Source organism: Mesoplodon bidens (genome assembly GCF_964165515.1).
Source record: "Mesoplodon bidens genome assembly, chromosome: 4".
Classification (NCBI taxonomy): domain Eukaryota; kingdom Metazoa; phylum Chordata; class Mammalia; order Artiodactyla; family Ziphiidae; genus Mesoplodon; species Mesoplodon bidens.
The window spans coordinates 71,079,008-71,093,067 of NC_138160.1; the positions used below are offsets into that span (position 1 = coordinate 71,079,008).

The following is a 14,060-nucleotide window of genomic DNA, read 5'->3' on the forward strand; positions in this document are numbered from 1 at the left end:
GGATCTGAATGCTATGTATCTGATTCTGAATCATTTCCAGTGGATGGAACTACAGCAAACCAGCACAGTTTAAAAAGGATTTGGATATTTGACCAGTGTGCCATATACTTTTTCTATGTTAATAGACACCTCCCAAAGTATCTCCTTTCTATTAGTGGGTCATTGCTTTTGCACTTTTCATGACATGAAGCTGAGAAATAGTTTTCTCTTTCAAAGACAAAGCAGGTAAAGAATTTGCAAAAATACCAGATATTTAAAAAATTATAAGAAAACTCTAATTATATCTCTTAACATTTCAAAATTATCCTTTCTACACCAGTGGCCAAAAACAATCTGTAGATGATATGATAAGAAAGGCAAGAAAGTCACTCTAAGTTAATAACTTCATTCTAGATCTTTATAGTGCTTTTTTTAAAAAAGTCTTTAAATTATTCTTTTCTGAATTCTGCATTTATTTTATTGGTATCTTGACATTAGTTTATTAACATTTTGATGTGATTATTAGTCATTGCTGATTAAATATTAATTAAATGGGAAGAAGTGTGCTGAATAATGCTCTCCATATTTGCTGGTCAGCACTTTACATTTATCTATCTATCTATCTATCTATATATCATCCCACACAACCAGGTATAATTTTGGTATCAGAGTATTGCACACAGCCTAAAGTCAAAAAACTGTCATTATATCTAAAAACAACTAACTATTGTTGAAAGAAATGATCACTTTTTAAAATACTACTTCTCAAATGCTGACCCATCTTTGAAAAATCAGTCATTATCCATTACTTTCTTAAATTTTCTGACTTACTATTAATAACTGGTAAAATCTGAAGTACTGAATAGTTATACATTCCTGAAAAAAAAGTCTAATTTGAGCTAAACTGGGTAAAAGTATAGGACAATACTACCAATGCTTGGGTTATATTTCTATACTATATAGAAATATAACCCAAGTCACAAACACAAGCTACATGTGAAATTTTAAACTTTCTAATAGTTGCTCTTATAAAAAGGAAGAACAGGTGAGATTAATGTTAATAATATATTATTTAAGCAAACATCTAAAATATTACCATTTCTATATAAAACCAATATAAAAGTTACTAGTGAGATTTTACATTATATTTTTTCATACTCAGTCTTCAACATCTGACTTGTATTTTACATTTAAGCACATCTCAGTTTGGCCCAGCTGTATTTCTAGTGTTCAACAGCCACATGTGGCTAGTGGTTACCATATGGGACAGCACAGGTCTAGAACATAAAATATCACCCAAGTCATTTGAGGTTCAGTTCCTTAAAAGTTAAAATGCTGATCCTATAAGTAAGATTAAAAAAATCTATCTCTTGAGCAGTTTGGAAAAGTTAATAGATTGACAATGTTTTCTGGATTCAAATACTAGGTGCTCCTGAAAAAATGTTTAAATAATCAATAATCATAAGAACTTTTCCAAGGTTCTTCCCAGAGACATTAATTAAGTTGGTGATAATATGATTTCAGAGACTAGAAAGCACTGACAAATTTAGCTAATTCTGTTAATCCCATAAAATATTCTTGGAAAAAAATTCTTTGCAGATTTAGTATATCAGTGTGTTGTATGAGAATAATTGAACTGAGAATATCTTACAGAAACCAGCTCTTTGCTGAATTTCATTATAAACAAAATTTTGGGGATGTAAATATACACTGCGGACTGAGTGACTAAACTGAGGAAACCATGAGTTTTTCTAAAGGAGGTTTCATTCCAAGTCTCCTAAATTAGAGATATACTTGCCTTCTTCTGAATGACATTACAGACAAGAAATAGAGAAAGAAAGGGTATGAATGGTTTATCTCTGCCAATGGGCTGAGTGAAGAAAATGTCCTTTTCTCCCAATTTGCTGTAATATTTAGAAATCATATTTAGAAAGACTGGCTAGCAGGAATTACAAGTAAATTTTTAATAATTTCCATGGATATCATAATTACAAAGATATTTGGAATAAATAAGGAACTATTATGTGAGCTCACAAACTCATTTATAAGCTTTCTCTTTTCAAAAAAATTCGAGACAAGTGTTTCATTTGGCGATTCTGCCTCTTACCATTTATTAATTCTATCAACAGCCCAATGAGGTTTCTGAGAACCTATTCTCATTAGACAACTTGAACAAGTCCAAATTGTCAACAATTAACAGTAACCAATTTGTGAATTCAAGTGAAAAGTTATCTATTATAAAATGGATCAGACTAATAGAAGAACTAGATTTCTACAGGGATGAAAGTGGCTTGTGAGATATAAAAGCAAGCAGCAACAAATAATTGGTGGTACATTACCGGTATACAATCATTTATTTAATTTACTGAGCCAATAGATGTTTTTTAGAACTCCTACTATAAGCAAATTGCTTGTCTTGGATGAAGTAGGAACTCAAAGACAAATCGGATGTGAATTCTACATTTAAGGATTTATAATGTAGTGGGTGGAAAAAGACCATAAATAGCTATAATGGAGGCCCAAGAATTTTGAGAGATCTGAAGAAGGGAGATCAGCTTCAAGGGTAGGAGCTGGTATTGTCAGGTAAGTAGACAGAGCAACTTCCCGGGGAAGTAGATTTGAGCTGGGCCTTGATGAATGGAACGAATTTAGTCTTACAAAAAAGGAGGAGGCATTTAGGTAGAGAAAATGCTAGCAAAGGCAAGACTCTTACGGGAACACAGGAAAAATTTGATCTAGAAGTGGTGATATATGTCTATGCATTTTCAAAGATCCTGTTCTGCATGGAAAAAAGTTTTACCACATTAAGCTTTAGCCAGCAAAAGGAAAATAATTTATTTATATCAAATGGGAAAGGAGCTTAGTTAAAATAATATGAATTAGAATTTGATGTTATTATCAGTAACAAATACAGGCAATATTTTATCCAGTAAATTTTGGCTTTATATTTTGTTGCTGATATTTTGTTTTTATGCTATCTATATCAGATCTATAGATAATTTTCTTAGAGATTTCTTATATTACTTATAAGTTTAGCTTGAACTCGCTCTACCCCTCTCCGAAAATTTGGTGAGTATTCAATTGGTCTTATTCTAATTATTCTATGGCTTGATTATACCTAATTTAAAACTTGTGAGCTTTTTGCATCTTTACTGCATCTTGTCTAGACAGCAGGCAGGTAGGTATTGATTTATTTTTATAATTCATCTTCCTTGCTGATATCATGGCCCTAATATTTGGGATTCTTTTTTGCTCCCCCAATAATGTCATTTTCCCTGCAATAGGCTAAGACACTTCTTGCCACAGCACACTTTTTTTCTTTTCTCTTTTTTTTTCCTTCCTCCGTCCCTCCCTCCCTTTCTATTGAAATATAGTTGATTTGCAATATTATATTAGTTTCAGGTGTACAGCACAGTGATTCAGTATTTTTACAGATTATACTCCATAAAAGTTAATACAAGATAACAGCTATGATTCCCTGTACTGTACAATATATCCTTGTTGCTTATCTATCTTATACATAGTAGTTCGTATCTCTTAATCCTATAAACCTAACTTGCCCCTCTCCCCTTCCCTTTCACCTTTGGTAACCACTAGTTTGTTTCTATATCTGTGAATCTGTTTCTGTTTTGCTATATACATTCATTTGTATTATATTTTAGATTCCACATATAAGTGATATAATAGTTGTCTTTCTCTGTCTGACTTATTTCACTGAGCATAATATTCTCTAGGACCATTGATGTTGCTACAAATGGCAGAATTTCATTCTTTTTTATGGCTGAATAATATCCCATAGTATTTATGTATATATATGTGTGTGTGCATATATATATTTATATACCACATCTTTTTTATCCATTTGTCTATTGATGGACACTTGATGGACACTTCCATATCCTGGCTTTTGTAAGTAGTGTTGCTATGAACATTGAGGTGCATGTATCTTTTCAAATCATGTATGTTTTCATTTTTTCTGGATATATACCCAGGAGTAGAACTGCTGGGTCATATGGTTGTTCTATTTTTAGTTTTTTGAGAAACCTCCATATTGTTTTCCACAGTGGCTGCCTCAATTTACATTCCCACCAACAGTACAAGGGCTCCCTTTTCTCAATATCCTCTCCAATGTTTGTGATTTGTAGACTTTTTGATGATAGCCATTCTGACAGGTGTGAGATGACATCTCATTGTTGTATCGATTTGAATTTCTCTGATAACTAGCAACAGTGAGCATATTTTCCTGTAACTGGGAACCTAGCCATCATTGTGATGTGTTTCCAGCTGTTAGCCAGCTGTAAGTCTTCTTTGGAAAAATGTCTATTTAGGTCTTCTGCCCATTTTTTGATTAGGCTTTTTTGTTGTTGTTATTGAGTTGTATGAGCTGTTTATATATTTTGGATATTAGTCCCTTGTTGGTCATATCATTTGCAAATATTTTCTCCCATCCAGTAGGTTGTCTTTTCATTTCGTGGATGATTTCCTTTGTTGTGCAAAAGCTTTTAATTTTAATTAGGTCCCATTTGTTTATTTTTGCTTTTATTTATTTTGCCTTAGGAGACAGATCCAAAAAATATTGCTACAATTTATATCTAAGAGTGTTCTTCCTATGTTCTCTTCTATGAGTTTTATGGTCTCAGGACAGACACTGTTTTTAGATTGTTGAGATATGTATTGGTAACGGATGCCTTTTGTGCCCCCATGTCACATCCCCTCAGCCTGCCTCTGACTTAAACAACAAGCTATGGTGGATAGTTTCTATGCATAGCACCACGGCCCCACCTCAAGTGACTACCAGGTCTCTCTGCTTTTATAGTTTAGGATTTTTGCAAGCAAAGGACCATTCAGCCAGGAGCAGGGCAGTATGGAATTGCAGGGGAGTTAACACCTCTGGGAGCAACCCTCAACTAGTGGAGAATGGGAGGTGATGGACAAGCCTCAGCCATCATCTTCCCTCCATCATATGTGGAGGGAAGTTCTAAGGTCATGGGGGCTCAGAGGGTCCCTAACTGTACAGAGCCACAGCTGTCCACATCATTAATAGCTCACTACCGCACGCTTTACTGGCTTTGTCTTTTTCCCTGTCTCACTCTCCAGCCCCCTCACTCCTGCTTCTGGGTATCATCTCCCAAATAAACCATCTGCACCCAAGTCCTTGTTTTGGGCTCAGTTTTGTGAAAGAACCAAATATCACCATTCCCATAAAAAAGTAGGTACTTTTTAAAGAAAATCAAGGTTGAGTAACAAAATGACTAAAGAACTTAGCCCCTCAGAAGAAAGCTGAGATGAGAAAGTCTGAGTCCCACTGCATGAATGGATTGTAACTAAAGGGCTAATTTATAAATCAGTTGTTTTAAACCTGGAATATATTTCCTAATGGAAACACATCACAATGATGGCTCGGTTCCCAGTTAACAGAAATGAATTAAGCTTGTGAATAACTTAAAATATTAAGTACTAGATATAATTTAATTTATCCTGTTTTCTGGAATCACACTGTACTAGTTAGCTGAGGCTACTATAACAAAATACCAAAGACTGTGTGACTTAAACAACAGAAACGTATTTTCTCACTGTTTTTGGGGCCAGAGTCCAAGACCAAGGTGTCGGCATTGTTGGTGTCTTCTGAGGCCTCTCTCCTTGGCTCATAGGGGCTTTCCCCCGTGTATTCACATGTTCTTCCCTCTGTACATGTCTGCGTCCAAATCTCCTTTTCCTATAAGGAAACCAGGCATATTAGATTAGGGCTCCAAATGATCTCATTTGATTTAAGTATCTCTTTTACAACCCCATCTCCAAATATATCCACATTCTGAGGTACTTGGGGTTAGGATTTCAACACATGAATTTGGGGAGAGGGACACAATTCAGCCCATAACACATATTTATCTTTAAGTTTTTAGTTACAAAGTATTTGATACATGTAAATAAATAAAATAAACACCAATGAAATCACAATTCAGCTTAGCAATTAGAGCGTTATAGATACCTTTGCAACCACCTACGTTCTTCTTCTCCTATCTTCCTCTTTCCCCCCAAGAAGTAAATACTATCCTGAATTTTGTTTACCAACTACTTGCTTTTTAACAGATTTATCACATATAAATGTATAATTAAGCAATACATTGTGCTTTTTTGAGCTTTATAAAAATAGCATCATTTGGTATATAGTTTTATATGACTTTTCCCTCTAAACAGTATGTGTCTAAGATTTATCCATACTGAAGCAAGTACGTATGGTTCATTCATTTCACTACTGCATAATATTCCACTAAGCGACTATACATATATATATCCATTCATTCTCCTATTGAGAGCATTTAACTTGTTTCCAGGTCTTTTGTTATTAATTATGCTGCTCTTGTTGTATGTATTTCTTTCATATGTGTAAGACAGATGCTCTGTACCCAGGAGTGGAATTGCTGGGTTATAAGGAATGTGATTACTCACCAGAACAAGATAGCTATCAAATTGTTTTCAGAGTGGTAGTGCCAGTTTATGTTCACACCAACAGTGTCTAAGATCCCTTTGATGATTTGTACTGTGGCCAATACATGACATTGTCAGGCTTGTAAATTTATGCCAATGATGTTATGATGTCAAATGATAGCAAATTATTTATAATTTACATTTTCCTAACAACTAATAATTGTTATGAACCTCTTTTATTATGTTTACATATACATGATTTCTCTTCTATGAAATACCTGTTTTCTTTTTTGGCCCATTTTTCTTCTAAATCTTCTTTTGTCTTCTTTTTATTTACAAGAGTTTTTCTGTACCTATTTTCTAATCCTTTTCTGCCTACTTGTTGAAAATATCTTATTTCAGTTTGTAGTATCTTTTTATTTCCTTTATGTGTATTTTGATGAACAGAGATTCTTAATTTTAATGTAGTTAAACTTAGTAGTCTCTTCTTTTATAATTATTATTTTTTGTGCATTGCTTGAAAAAGTCTTCCCTATCCTGAGGTCATAGTTTTCTCCTAAACTTTTTGTCTTATAGATATTTCTTTTTATGTCTTAAGAAATCCTTTCCTATGATGTCACAAATATATTTTCTCTAAAATGTTTATGGTTTATCCTTCACACTTATGTTTATTTCTTCAGTAATGGAATTTTGCATATGGCATAAGGTAGAAACCTAATTGCATTTTCCTTCTACATGGATAATCAATTATTCTATCAATGTTAGAATAAAGCCACCACTAAGTTTTTGTACCTATTGCTAAGTATTCCTGTTAAATCTGAAACTTTAGAAAGAGGAGGAGGTATATATGCAGTCATAAGCATAAAAATATATCAACAGTCAGAAGCCATTCAGTCTTTTTGTTAGCTGAACAGCTAGTGGAGGTTATGAAAAAGAAGGAAGAATGATTTCCACTGCAGAGAACTTTCAATGCTATATTGAAAGGGAGAAGGTAGAAGAAAGGAAAAAACAAAAAGGAAATGGGTGTCCAGTTAGGGTGAAGACAGTGAGATGTATCCTAAATAGGAATCATTTATAATGTACAGGATATTCATAATCCTGAATGTGGAATCAGAAACATATACATTTTAAAGTTAAGATCAGATGGTTTCTAAGAAGCCTTTATTTATTGTCCACTTTAATTCCTTCATCTTGTCAGATATACATGGAAGAAACAGAGATATGAACTGACTACCCAAAAGATACACTGTGGGTTGGGGCAAAGCTGTGATTATAGTTTAGGTTAGACTTGTGAGGGTCGTAGCCCTATAGCCAAATAAAAATGACAGGGATATACATTATTTGTTTTTATCCATCAACACAGTTTGAAAACTTTTCTGACTTTTCTTTATTTGCTAAATGTATAGAAATGTAAACCCTAGCATAATGTAAAAGATACATTTTGAAAATTTTATTCTATATGCCTCTACCAAGAAGGAACTTTAAGCCTAAAGATAATTTCTATCATATTCTTAGCATGAGTGGATTTCGTCTTTTAAAGCTTATCAGTTGGCTTCAGTGTGGAAAACATAAGCAATAAAATATTTCTCTCTTGATAAACAAGTTGAACATTCTCACCGCTGGTTAGCATGAATAGTTTTGTTTGGCTACTGACAGATAACAGCTTGAGGATAGCATAAAAGAGTAACCCAAAAACACACATGTTTAACTTCACTAGACTTCTTTTATAGCTGATAAAATGTTACAAAGCTCACAAGCTATGATCCATGTATTTATGACTTGAGGTTCTATAACTTTATTTTCTCTTGTGGACAAAACACACAATAGCCATAATAATTTGTCTTATAGATAGAATTTTCATTCTTTGACAAAGATGTACCATTGTGGGTTATAGCACTTGACTGCCCGGAAATTATTTCTCAGCCTACTATCTACAAAAGCAACTTTTACTTTATAGATATGCATCAGGAACTTGGAACTCCGGAAGGAGTTTCTTCCTTTCTTCTTTAAAACAAAATTGTTCTGCAAATAGCTAGTGAGTCACCATCTTCTTAGGTTTATGAAGTACTGTTCAAGTTACTTCTTAATTTTTTGCATCCTTAAAACTTGACTCTATCTTAACATTGTTGCTATATCAAAAGATGGACCAAAACCACAAAGTGAGAGCAGATCATTCTATAGGAAAGTGAAATACAGATTAGAGCAAAGGGAATGTTATTGGTAAGAATTTATCTTTAAATAAAGATTATAATAAGAGCTTTAAATACAAATTTAAAATAGTCTTATAGGTGCCTGGCAAGATGGCAGAGTAGGAAGACCTTGAGCTCACCTCCTCTCAGAGTCACACCAAAATTACAACTATTTACAGAGCAACTGTTGATGAACGATACTGGAATCTAGCAGAAAAGATCTTCTATTATACAACTAAAGATATAAAGAAGGAAACACAATGATGAGACAGGTAGGAGTTAAGACCCATACCCTCGAGTGGGCGATACACAAACAGGAGGACAATCAGAACTGCAGATGTTCTCCCCAAGGAGCAATGGGTCTCTGCAGCCCAGGGGTGCTTCACCAGGATGACAAGCCCCCAGAACGTTTGGCTTTGAAGGCCAGATGGACATACTTTTGGAGACCCAGAGGACTGTGGGAAATAGAGAAATCTCACATGCTCCAGGATCCAAGGTAGAAGCAGTAATTTGAAAGGATCCTGGGTCAGACCTACCTTTTCATCATGGAGAGCCTCCCAGACAGGCAGGAGGCAACTGGAGCTCACCCTGGGGACATGACACTGGTGGCAGCTATTTTGGGGAGCTTTTTCTACCATGTGGACACTCTTGCTGGTAAGCATCATTTTGGAATCCTCCCTCTGGGTTATTAATACTAGGACCCAAATCTGCCCACCAGCCTGTTGGCACCAGTACTCAGATGCCTCAGACCAAGCAGCTAGAAACACAGGACCATCTACCAACAGTCCTTCTGCCTTAAGACTCCCTGAGCCCACAGCTGCCCCAGGACGTAGCCCTGTTCACCAGAGGGACCAAGACACAGCAGCGCATACCAGTGCAACAGCACTAGCCCCGGGACCCCCAGGGCCCTGCAGCCAGAGACCTCAGGACCCAGCTCTGCCCACCAGTGGGCAGGCACCACCCCTAGGACCCCCTGCTCCCTGGCTGTATCCACCAGTGAGCTGGCACTAGCCTCAGGACCAGCCTCACCCACCGGTGGACAGAAATTAGCCCTGCGACCCCCTGGGCCCCAGCCCCACCAACAAGCAGGTGGACACCAGCCCCAGGACAACTGCAACCCCACAGCCTGTCACGACAGGACTCAGCCCATCCACCAGCAGGGTGGCATCAACCCTGGGACCACCTAGGCTCCAGTCCTGCTCACCATCAGGCCAACACCAACTCTGAGATACCTTGGACCCCTCAGCCAGCCATCCCAGGATTCAGCCTCAACCCCTAACAGGCTGACACAAGCTTTGGGACACCCTGCACCCTGCAGCCAGCCATGTCAGGAATAGGCCTCACCCACAAGAGGGCCAACACCAGCTCCAGGATCCCCAGGGCCTGCAGCCAGAGACCCTAGGATCCAGCTTTGCCTACCAGTGGGCTGGCACTAACACCAGGACTTGGCTTCACCCATTGGTGGGCAGGTACCAGGCCCAGGATCTCCTGGGCCCTGACACCACCCATCAGCAGGTAGACAGCGAACCCAGGACAACCACAGCCCTTCACCCTCCCTTGTCAGGACCCAGCCAACCCACCAGCAATCTGGCACCAGACCCAGGATGCCATGGGTCCTGGCCCCATCAAACAGCAGGCCAACACTAGCTTTGAGATACCTTTGACCCCTCAGCCAGCTGCCTAGGATCCCTCCCTATTTACCAGTGGGCCAGTACCAGCTTTGGGACACCTTAGAACCTGTAGCTAGTCATATTAGGAATTGACCCCATGCACCAGCAGGCCAACATTAGATCTGGGAATCCTGGCCTCACAACCACCCACCCCAGAACCTGGTTCTGCCTACCAGTGGGCCAGCACTAGTCCTGGGTTCCCCCAGGGTTCCATAGCCAGCTACCTCATGACCTATCCCTGCCAACCAGTGGCCAGTAGCCTCTGCACAAGGCAGGGCTGGCTACCAACTGGACCAGGGGCCAGCCATGCCTACCAGCCTGCAAACAGTAGTCAGCCAGCCACAACAGAGGGACCCACACAGTCCAAATAGGGAGTACCACTAGAGAATATAGCTCTGATGACCAGAGGAGAATGCACTGCTAAGATGCATAGGATGTCTCCTACAAAAGGCCACTTCTCCAAGTTGGGAAATGTAAACAACCTACAAGATACATAGGAATAAAGTCAGGAAATTAGGTAAAAAGAGATGACAGAGGAACATGTTTCAAAGGAAGGAATAAGACAAACCCCCAGAAGAACTACATAAAATGGAGATGGTAATGATCATAAAGATTATCAGGGACTCAGAGAAGGATGAACACAGTGAGAAGTTTAACAAAAAGTTAGAAAATATAAAGAAGAACCAAAAAGAGCTGAAGAATACAAAATTGAAATGAAAAACCACACTAGAAGGAATCAATATAGATTATAAGATACAGAGGAATAAGAATGGATCATTAAGCTGGAAGGCAGAGTAGTAGAAATCACTGAAGCTGAACAGAAAAAAAAGAAAAAAACAACAAAAAGAAATTAGGACAGTTTAAGAAATCTCTGGGACATCAAGCATACTAACATTCACATTATAGGGATCCCAGAAGAGAGAAAGAAAGGGGCAGAGAACATATTTGAACATAACAGCTGAAAACTTCCCTAACCTGCAAAAGAAAACAGATATCCAGGTCCAGGAACCACAGAGAGTCCCACACAGGATCAACCCAAAGAGGACCAAACCAAGACACACTGTAATTAAAATGGCAAACGTTAAAGAGAGGATATTAAAAACAGCAAGGAAAAGCAACAAATTACATACAAGGGAACTCTCATAAGGCTATGATCTGACCTTTTCAGCAGAAACTCTGCAGGCTAGAAGTGGATGGCACAATATATTTAAAACAATGAAAGGGAAAAATCTAAAACCAAGAATACTCTACCTGGAAAGGCTTTCATTCAGATTTGATGGAGAGATCAAAAGTTTTACAGACAAGCAAAATCTAAGAGTTCAGCACCACCAAACCAGCTTTATGAGAAATATTACAGGAACTTTTGTAAGTGAAAATGGAAAGGACACAACTACAAATGTGAAAATTACAAAAGGAAAAAGCTCATCAGTAAAGGCAAATGTACAGTAAAGGTAGTAAATCAACCACATATAAAGTTAGTAGGAAGGTTAAAAGACAATGGTAGTAAAATCATCTATAGCTGCAATAAGTAGTTAAGGGAAACACAAATGTATAAAATATGATGTCAAAAACAGCAATCATGGGTGAGGGGAGTAAAAATGTAGGTCTGTTGAAATGAGTTTGAAATTAAGAGATAATCAACTTAAAATAATCACACACACACACACACACATATACACACACACACACAGATTGCTATATATAAACCTTATGGTAACTACAAACCAAAAATCTATAAAAGATACACACACAAAAAAGAGAAAATAATCCAAACATAAACTAAAGATAGTCATCAAATCAGAAGGGAAGAGAACAAAAGAAGAACAAAAAGAACTACAAGACAACCCCCAAATAATTAACAAATTGGCAATAAGTACATACCTATCAATAATTACTTTAAATGTAAATGGACTAGACACTGCAATCAAAAGTCATACGGTGCTCTTTCCTGGCTGGAACCATGGAGGGTGCAGAAGAGAAGAAAAAGAAGGTTCCTGCTGTGCCAGAAACCCTTAAGAAAAAGTGAAAGATGGGACTTCCCTGGTGGTCCAGTGGTTAAGAATGCCTTCCAATGCAGGGGACACAGGTTCAATCCCTGGTTGGGGAACTAAGATCCTACATGCCACAGGGCAACTAAGCCTGCACACTCTACAGCTTGTGCACCACAACTAGAGAGCCCATGTGTTGCAACTACTGAGCCCATGTACTCTGGAGCCCGCATGCCACAACTAGAGAGCCTGCACACTGCAACTACTGAGCCTGGGCACTCTGGAGCCCATGCGCCACAACTAGAGAGAAGACTGTGTGCCACAGTGAAAGATCTCACATGCCGCAATGGAGATCCCACATGCTGTAACTAAGACCCGATCCAGCCAAATAAATAAATGGATAAATAAATGAATAAATATTTTTTTTTAAAAAAGAAAAAGAGAAAGAATTTCATAGAGCTTAAGATCAAGAGCCTAAGAAAGAAATCTTCCCAAAAGATGCTTTGAAAGGCAAGGAGGAAGCTTATCTATGAAAAAGCTAAGCACTATCAAAAGGAATACAGGCAGACTGAAATCTGAACGGCTAGGATGGCAAGAAAAGCCGGCAACTTCCAGGTACCCACAGAACCCAAATTGGCATTTGTCCTCAGTATCAGACGTATCAGTGGTGTGAGCCCAAAGGTTTGAAAGGTGTTGCAGCTCCTTCACCTCTGTCAGATCTTCAATTGCACCTTTGTAAAGCTCAACAAGGCTTCAAGTAACATGCTGAGAATTGTGGAACCATACATTGCATGGGGGTACTCAAAACTGAAGTCAGTAAATGAATTGATCTACAAGCATGGTTTTGGTAAAATCAACAAGAAGCAAATTGCCCTGATGTATAATGTGTTGATTGCTTGATCTCTTGGCAAACGTGGCATCATCTGCATGGAGGATCTGATTCATGAGATCTATACTGTTGGAAAACTATTCGAAGAAGTAAACAACTTCTGTGGCCCTTCAAATTGTCTTCTCCATGAGGCAGAATGAAGAAAAAGACTACCCATTTTGTAGAAGGTGGAGATGCTGGCAACAGGAAAGACCAGATCAACAGGCTTATTAGAAGGATGAACTAAGGTATCTACCATGATTATTTTTGTAATCTAGTCAGTTAATAAACAGTGACTGTTTTCAAATTGAAAAAACATTTCACAGAATGGCTGAATGGATACAAAAACATGATCCATATATATGCTGCCTACAAGAGACTCACTTCACATCTAAAAATACACACAGGCTGAAAGTAGTGGATGGAAAAGGTATCCCATGCAAATGAAAATGAAAAGAAAACCAGGGTAGCAATATTTATATTAGACAAAATGACTTTAAAACAAAGACTGTAACAAGAGATAAAGAAGGATATTACCTAATGATCAAGTGATGAATCCCAGAAGAAAACATAACAATTTAAAATATACATGCACACAACATAAGAGCACCTAAATACATAAAGCATATATTAACAGACACAAGGGAGAAATTGACAGCAACACAATAATAGTAAGGGCCTTTAACAGCCCCACTTAAATCAATGGACAAATCATCCAGATAGAAAATTAATAAGGAAACACTGGCCTCAAATAACACATTAGACCAAATGGATTTTATACACATATATAGACCATTCTATCAAAAAGCAGTAGAGTACACGTTCATTTCAAGTGCACATGGAACATTCTCCAGGATAGATTACATGTTAGGCAACAAAACAAACTCTCACTAAATTTAAGAAAACTGAAATTATATCGAGTGTCTTTTCTGACCAC

General features: G+C 37.5%; 1 pseudogene across 1 annotated transcript; it reads left to right on the forward strand.

The window, feature by feature from the left end:
• Positions 1-12,224: 12,224 nt before the first annotated feature.
• LOC308616620 (large ribosomal subunit protein uL30-like) lies at positions 12,225-13,600 on the forward strand (annotated as a pseudogene). Its single transcript has 2 exons — positions 12,225-12,289; positions 12,699-13,600. The product of its transcript is annotated as a large ribosomal subunit protein uL30-like (transcript).
• Positions 13,601-14,060: the final 460 nt, after the last annotated feature.